The sequence below is a fragment of the Dromaius novaehollandiae genome, chromosome 5, assembly GCF_036370855.1.
Source record: "Dromaius novaehollandiae isolate bDroNov1 chromosome 5, bDroNov1.hap1, whole genome shotgun sequence".
Taxonomy (NCBI): domain Eukaryota; kingdom Metazoa; phylum Chordata; class Aves; order Casuariiformes; family Dromaiidae; genus Dromaius; species Dromaius novaehollandiae.
In genome coordinates, this window is record NC_088102.1 from 24396045 (window position 1) to 24405020 (window position 8976).

General features: G+C 40.0%; 1 protein-coding gene across 5 annotated transcripts in view; it reads right to left on the reverse strand.

The window, feature by feature from the left end:
* The window catches only part of NRXN3 (neurexin 3), a 1034003-nt gene that overhangs the window by 76300 nt on the left and 948727 nt on the right, over positions 1-8976 (reverse strand). The window lies entirely within an intron of this gene.

The window sequence follows — 8976 nt, forward strand, 5'->3', positions numbered from 1 at the left end:
GGTCATACCACCCATTTGAAACCCCTGATCTCACTCACATCCTCCCATCTTCAGCTGTTTCAGAACTGAGGGCTCCACAAAACACTGTCAATTTTCCTCACTGCTAACGATCAACTTCCTCCCTTTTCCTCTCTTGATACTCTCCTACAGTTCTGCCATAATGCTGTAGTATTCATGCATACTTATCTTCAATATTTTAAGTCTAGGGCCAACAGCACACCCCATCCTGCTGTGTACCATCCCATGTTATTCTGATACTTATCTCCTAAATAATATCTGCTAATGTACTTCTTTGCCAGCTTGCTTGCAGTTATTTATGCTCTTTTACTCTTGGACATAGTTTAGGCTTAACCTAAAAATTAGGTTCAATGCAATTCCCCTGTATGGACCCAACTGTACCACAGAACACTAAAATGGTAAGCTCATGAACCCTACACCTGCAAGTAACTCCACCCTTATATCCAGCTGGTATTTCCCTTACTGCAGCTTATGTTTGTCCCCTTTTGTCCTTTCACTGTGCTTCTGTGGTAAGTTTTTGCCTCTCTCTCTCTGTAACCCTCTAGGTAGTGGAAAACAGCAATTAGATCTCCCCTTTTATCTTCTCTTCTCCACACTGAACTCCTCAGCCACTCCTTGTATGTCATATATTCCAGCTCTCTTAGAGCCCCTCCACCACTCTCTACAGTTCACACACATCTCTCTGGGAGAAACCCCAAACTGGAGATAATACTCCAAATGCAGCCTCACAGGCCCTGAGTCACAAGGAATAATCACCTCCCTCAACCTGCTGGGAACACTCTCACCACTACAGTCCCAGTTAGCTTTCATCACTGCAAGAGCACACTGCTGACTCATGTTCAGCATGTCCACCAGGACCTCCACAATCCTTGGCTGCAGAGCTGCTCACAATCCAGGCAGTTCCCAGCCTATATTTGCATGGGGTTATTCAGTCGCAGGCGCAGGACCTCGCATTTCTCTTTTTTGAGCTTCATGAGTTCCTGTGGCTCACTCCTCCAGCCTCCTGAGGTCCCTCTGGATGGTACTCTGCCTTCCAGCATATTGATCATTCCCCCCAGTTGGTGTCATCTGTGAGTCTGATGATGATGTATTCCACCACATCATTCAGGCTGTTAAATACATTAAACAGCATCGGCCCCGGTACTGACTCTTGAAAAATACCCTCTTGTAACCCAGGGCTTGTTAGACTTTGAAACTGTGGACCACTACTCCTTGAGCCCTATAGTCCAGACAGTTTTAACTTGCCTTGTCCACCTGTCCAGTCCACATCTCCCCATTTGGCTACAAAGATGCCACAGAGATTGTGTCAAAAGCCCTTCTAAGGTCTCAAAGGCTTACAACACATCTTTCAGAAGAGTGCCTTGGCCACTAGTACTTTGGGTGTTCTGGGCGAGTCTCCTCCACTCCCTTTTTGCTGGAGATGTGCCACTGTGGGACAAGAAATGCAAGACTCACTGCAGAATTACTGAAGAGTACTAGCAGGAAAAACAGCTCCAGTGGTTGCACTCTGCTAGGTATGGGAGATGCAGGAGAGTGGGTCCTCAACACTGTTCCCCCTACACTGCATGGTTTGTGTGTTTTATGAGGAACAGAACTTGGATCAAAACCAAAGCCAAGACTCTCCCTTCCACCACGGAATGCCCTACCCCTGAGCTACTCAACTGCTGTAGCATCTCCCAGGGCAAGCAAGCAACATTTTTCATATTATACTGGCTCAGCCCCATCCCAACAAAGGAGGGAAAAAATGCTTCCACCACAGTCTTATCCATGTGGCTCTCTGCCTATTTCTACAGCTTCCTGAACTCAGGTGGGAAGGAAACATCAAGGTGTGCAGAGTAGTTCTGGGAACACACAGTTGATGATGATGGGCATCTTAGGAACATTCAGGTAAAAAACAGAAGATGTCTGGTATGCTGTTACAAACGCTGAGTGGGACATGTTATCTCCTGTAAATTTGTGCATTAACACTATAAGCCAAGTAACAATCAAAATATGTAAAAAAATTCAGCTAAAATACCTTAGCTGTTTTTCTGATAGCAAATATTATCATGAGTAAAAGCCATAAGTAACAACCAACAACCATTGCCTCTGCCTTTGTCAGACTACTAAACAATGCTGTCTCCATGCTAACCAGTAAGAAGCGATTCTGAAATGAACAGCTCAGACACCTTTCCTAATCTTTGCCCTCCACTCTGACATTTGATACACTACAATTCACAGAGGAACTACTTCAAAACTATTGCACATCCTAGCCCAGATTTCTTTATAGACAGCCTCATTTCAGATCCCAGTCTGAAAGAGAAAATACAGCGATTTGCAATGATGGATGATCTCAATAGTGAAATTCCATCTGACCTGCTGCTAGTAGCAAGCAGCATATTACTGACTTAAGATAGGTAAGTTGGTTAGGATCAAATACCATAAAACCCTAACCTTCAAACGAAACTGAGCTTGCACCTGAATGAAACTTTTTTTTCCTGAGCTTTAGATAGAACTTTTTTCTTTTCCTTATGAATGCAGCAGTGTGCATCAGTTCTGGGTAAAACAACATGCGCCACATCACCAGCGAGATAAAAACATCTGATGGATCGCCAGGTTTGCCAATACTTTTTACTCGCAGTGACCTATCTATCTTTCATTCCCTCTGCCAATCTCGATTTCTTCCTCTGAACTTTCTCCTCCTTGCCTCACATTTTCCTCCCCTCTGCACAATCCTCCTTACTATTTCAACAGAAAGACAGCATAGCATAGTATCTTTCTTATACTGTACTAACTTATTATGAAAAACCACACGTGACTTTGTGCTTTATATACCCTAAAAGTAGGCAAGACCTACTGACCTCGTCTGGAAAGCGGTAAACCACAGATGTGTGATTTTCAAAAAACAAAAACCCAGTAGAAAAGGCTAAATCAGACCAAAAATCACAAGCTGCACTAGTCACCAAGCAACCCTTAATTGAAAACAAGTACAAACCCTATCCAGCCTTAGATAGCATCCGTGCTTTCCTAAATATGGAAAATCAAGCAAGTAAGATGGGAAATGAGATCAGTTCTAATACCAGCCCATCCCCCTCCCATGGTACTGCTCAGAAGCTATAGCCTCTGGCTTTGATGAAAGATCTGTCTTTGGCCTCTTTCTTCAGGGGTCTGCCATGCTTAGAAACGTATAAATCTGCAACTTAGCTCTTTGGAAAAGGCCAGGACAGAGGCAGTGATTTGTCCTCTCAATAAGGGTGAATGACATCTTCATATAACTGAGGCCTTCATTCACTCTACAGTTAAGCTTTATTTGCCTCATTTTTTTTTTTAATGTAACATAAACAAGTTTTATGGGTTGTTATTCAGACAGGTGTGCTGCATGCTGTCTCTTTTAGATTTGCAAGCCAGAAAAAGGGGAAGTGGAATGGCAAAATCACTGGGCTGTAAGCATCTAGGGAATACCATAAAATGTTTAATGACACACAGGTATATTATACATTTTATTTTCCCAAAATTCTTTTAAAGTTGGACTACATTTCTTTACTACCCACCACTTTCCTACCACATACACTTCACTGAAAACAGTATCTTCTAGATATCAAGTCGGGGTGAGACAATTCATTGTTTTCATAATTCCATAAGCTAAATGCTGCAGAACTGAAACATTCACTTCCCAAACAATTTACATCTAATCTTATTAATCTGCACCCTTTAAAATATGATAAAATCTGCTGTTCATGCCTGGAAGGTAGTACTTGGGGGAAGATGCTCCTCTCCGCACAATGACAACTAGGTCCCTCCCTTGCTAATGTATAATTATATTCTGAAATATTATTAGTTGGGTTAATTCTAGCCTTTGAGTGTAGATGAATGTGCTTTTGCAATTGCGTTAAAGTGATCTGAGAATTTATCCACCTTTTCCTTCTAGATACTGTCAATAAGCTCTTTCTGATGTAGTAACTACAGTTTCCAGAGAATTTCAATTCAAGATAAAAGCAGTTTTACTTAATTACCTTCACTGATGGCTTTGATTAGCATATTTTATTTTGTACTGCACAAGGAGCACTGACACAGTCAATTACTGCATCTCAACCAGGGTTGGCAATTTCTTTGACCACGCAAACTATTTTGCACAATTACATCTAACTGCATCTTCAGCTTCCTCCATGATCTATCCTCTTTCTGCAGTTAAAGTGGACAGAGATCTGAACACTTATGTACAAACTTGTCTATACAAAAATAGACTACATAAAGATGAAATCAAATAGATATAACAATTCATTCCACACGGCAGCTGAAGAAATAGCACAGGATTACATGATTTTTGGTGAAGGCATCACATTGAAATCCTGACTTCCTGAGCAACAAACAATCTTCTAATACTTACAGAAAAGTCTGCCTAACCTTTCTACTGGATCAGTGCAGGCAAGTACCTTCACCTTCATAAAGAAATTTGAACTGGATATGCCATTCCTTCTTGTTGCCCTTTTCACCTTGGCCTCACGAAGGCTAGGATTAACAAATGAAACTTTATGGAATTAAGAGAATTTGCACCTGCATAGATCTGGGGTCCAAATTTTCCTGTTTGAAAGTATTGTTTGTTATTTCTGTACATCATTACACAGCTGTAGTACTTTGCAAGTAGGGGAAATGAAGCCTCAACAGACCAGAAAGATTAAAAAAAAAAAAAAAAATGTATAAACCTCTCAGGGATCTTTTTGAGTGAAAATGCTAAGTAAATATAAAATTTTTTTACTGCTAATTTGCAGTCCTTCTTGTACAATCAACATTTAACACTAATAATTTACATTTAGGGCATTGTTCATTCCCAAGAACATTATAAAGCTATAAAAAAGCCACCTAGAATCCAAGAACATTTTGGGTAAGCTAAGCATCCAACCATATCCTACTGAAGGGGAGAGAAAATATCAATATGCCTACTGTTCTTTTGTTAAATATTTCTCAATGGCTGCTGCAGATACGCTTACAAACTATATTTTTTTTCTAGCCCATGCAAACTTGGAGCAGACAGGATGCAGTGCTTTGATTTACCTGAAAGACTTTGCAGAAATAGATTCAGGTCCAAGTTGTCTCTGTTCTTTACATTTCTTTGGTGAAACAAAGTCCACGGATTGATAGATTTAAAAGCCACAAAAGACCAGAGAATCTTGCCCAGTTCTGAAAACTGTTCCCACTCCAAAATCTGAAAGTATTCCTTCCAAACCAAGAGGAAACCCCAAATTATTCCAACAAAACAAACTCTGACATTGTACCTCACTACACGGGCATAAGGGTTCTAGTTTTACAGCCTGCAACCATGCCATACAGACTGTAATTATTTACATATTACTGCTTGAATAGAGGGGAATATGCAAGATCAATTCAGAGACACACTGCCCCATTAAGTACATGGAGTTAATCATAATTATAGTAAATTATGCCAAGCATGACTAGAGGTAATCACAGGGCAAACACATCTTGGTTCAATTAGCAACAGAAGCAAGATGTCTTGCAAAATTCAGAAACAGCCTTGATATTGAAGAAACATCATAATGATTTTATTAAGGTTAGCCAAGAGCAGAAATATTTCAGGTTATTTGAATACTGAGCATTTACTGCTTCAAAACAAGCATGATGGTAATTCCGTATCAGTTTTATATACTTGTGCATGTGAGAAAGAATTCAATTCCTGTGGTTTGATACAACAAAAATGGACATGAAAAGTAAACTGTGTAATATAAAGAACAGTATGTATATTGAAATGCCATAGGTGCCTATTCTTACAGACTGGTGTCTTTCTTAGCTTTTGTAAAAGCAAATACGCATAGATAAGCAATACTTCTTCAACAAAGCTACAGAAAAGTGTTGAATGTGGAAGACTTTAAAGCAATATAGATTTGAAAGACAATGCTACTTTTTTGTTTCTTTCATTCCTGAGAGAGAAACCGCTGACTAACTAAATGTTAGCTGGAGCTTTGGCGACACTCAATGCTTGTGTGCAGTCCTATATGCAAAAGTGCAAAATACCTGAACTGCACAGTCCAATGCTGTGAAAAAATACTTGAACTCTGGAAGAGCAAGTTTGGATTCCAGAAGTAATGAAGCCATCATGGTGCCTTGTTTTTCAGCCATGTAAAATAATCTGCACAGAGTTCTGGGCTACCATGGCTAAACTGCTCCTAATATCCAAGCCCACTCATTCAAAGTTAGCTTGCCTGTTCCTGCATTGTTCTGTGTGGGTATTTACAAGGATTTGGCCACGGGAAGAAACAAGTTGAGAGGCCAAAAGATGGAGTTAACTGATGTATTATTAGATTTGGTTTTAATAATAGCCAGTAATAGCTAAGAGCTAGCATTTAGGAATGTAATAGAATTGGGTTTGAAGAAGCATGTAAAAGAAAACGGTCTGCTCTGTGCTCTGTTGACTTGAACGTGCGGCATCTGGTTTTACTGCAGCTCTGAACCCCATGAACAATTAACAGAAAACAAAGTCACAGAAGCAAAAAGACAGAAAAGCCACAATATATCTTGGCGTCAGTCCCAGGGAGGACAGACTCCTTGACGATATTGAAGAGTGGTGTAGCGCAGACACTATCAGGACTGTCAAAAAGAAAAGATATACTGAAAACAAGAATGAAAGATAATCTCTGCAACATGAAGCTTTTAATTAACATTTCACAAGCCCCGGCGCTCTTGAAATGTCAATTTCTGCTCATTATGGGAAATCTGCGTGGGGTTTAGGACCACAGATGCGGACAAGACAGAAAGAAGGGACTACGATTAAGAGACAGCTGAAAGAAAAATCAAGCTGCCTTTCCTTGTAGTCATGTGAATCAGGACAAAAATAGAAGCAGCTTTTACTGTTGGTTTGGTCACGCTGGGGACAGCTATTGCCACTGGCATTAGTAACCGGCTAGCTGTGAGCATTGCTGTAGTTGTTAGGCTGGCACAGATCACCACTTTCCTCTCTGCAACAGCCTTATATAAATACCACTGTTCAAAAATTTCCAGTTGGTTCAATTTCTTAATCAACTGCTTTCTTTAGAAATAAACACTGTCTTTTTGGGACTAAGCCCCTTTGTGACCCTTTGTATATGAACTAGATGACAGGCACTAGAGACAGAAAGCATGTGTTTCAGCATCTTAATCCTATTACCTAACCCACTCCTGCCTGCCTCAAAGCCGGGGCAGGATAGTCACATACAGTATGTTCAGCAGTACAGGATGGATTTAAATTTGCTAAGCAATGGTGCTTTCAGTTCTTCCCTAGGGAAATCATTCCACAGTTTAATAAGTCTTGCTCTTATGAAATTGCTTCTGCTATTCAGCCTAAATATATTTAAACTTAATTTCAGCCCAATATTCCTAGTTATATGCCCTCAATGTATTACTCTAAACAATTTATACTCTCTCGATGTTTAGTGTCTATTATCATGCTCTCTCTTCAGTATCATTTAGCAAATACACATTTATAATCTGCATTCTTTCTCATCAGCTTAGCTTATATTTTACTTTTGACCTCTTGTATTTAGGCATCTGAAGTGACATACAGCACCACAGGTAGGGCAATTCTGTTCAAAGGTTTTTTGAAACTCTTCATTTGGTCTTGGCAAGCTTGGTGGGTAGCCTCCTTGCAGGATCATCTGCTATGTACATAACAGTATGATATCTTAGTTCATATAGGTGAGGAAGAGCCTTGTGTTTCTGTAGTGCCTTCCCCAGCTGCACAGCTGCAGCAGCCTTCTCAGAGAAGCACCTCCATGTCCTTCACAGATAATACTAGCTAGAGGCCCTAATTCAACGATTACTGCCGTAGTCTTCAAAAGAGTAGATATAAAGATCACTATGACTTCCCAACTGTGTTGCATTGCATCTCAGTGCAACTAGTATGCCTCATTCCACAATGCTGCTGACTGCTTTACTGCCTTGTGGCTTAGTGAAGTACTTTAAGCATTAAGATTCAAGCCATTCTGAGTGGTCTCTACAAGTGACACTGGATGATCAGATGCCCTGTGCCTCTGACCATGTTACAGAGGTGCTTTGTTACATAGTTCTTTATCTAAAATTCCTTCAGAGATTACCATACGTGAGGTAGCCCAAATGACCCTTACCTACCTTAAAACAAACAACCAAAAAACACACAACAACAAAAAACCACCAACAGAACTGTCCAGATCATTACCCTTAGTGGGACAGCTGCAGGAATTTTCACCAGAATGTCACTTGAATGTTTGTGATCTGCAAGCTCAGGACACTATAACACTTGAGCTACTGACAGTTCCCATATGTGGTTCTCAGCACTCCTGGGAGAGGAAAGGAACAGACCTTAAAAGGTATGACGGGAAACAACATGGCAGCACGTTCCATTTTCATAGCATCAGAAGCAGTTGCGTATTTGTACCTGTGCGTAGATTATACATTCATATATCAGTGCAGGAATACCAAGAGCTCATTAGAAAGTGGAAATGGATTTTAAAGCATTTAAAGTTGTAGATGTTGGATATGCTGAAGCCCTGCTACTGTAACTGACTACAAGTCAATGACTAATAAATAAATAATCTGGAGAATGTATGTGCTAGTAGCCCACAAAGAAGCTACAGCCCTACTGATGATTTTTTGACTAATTTTATCTACTGTATTTCTACCTGATGCTCATGTTTTTTCATTCTTTAGATGGGTATATTAGAATATATGTTTGTGTACAACGTATGTAATGTCCTGTGCAGGTATGTGTGAATAATGAAAAATGATGCATTTTGAAAATATGTAAGGATAAACTCTTCCAGGACCAGCAAGTGAACAGTTTACGCATACATGTGAGTAAGAGTAAGTGTTAGGAGCAATGTGGAAGCATGTGTAAAGATACAATGTTAAATGAAAGACAGGTATGTGAACTTAAGTGTCAATTTAAATAGTTGGCTCCCTGTTTGAATTTAAAATCATAGGTAGACAGAAGCTTTGAAATGCAGTGGAATTATT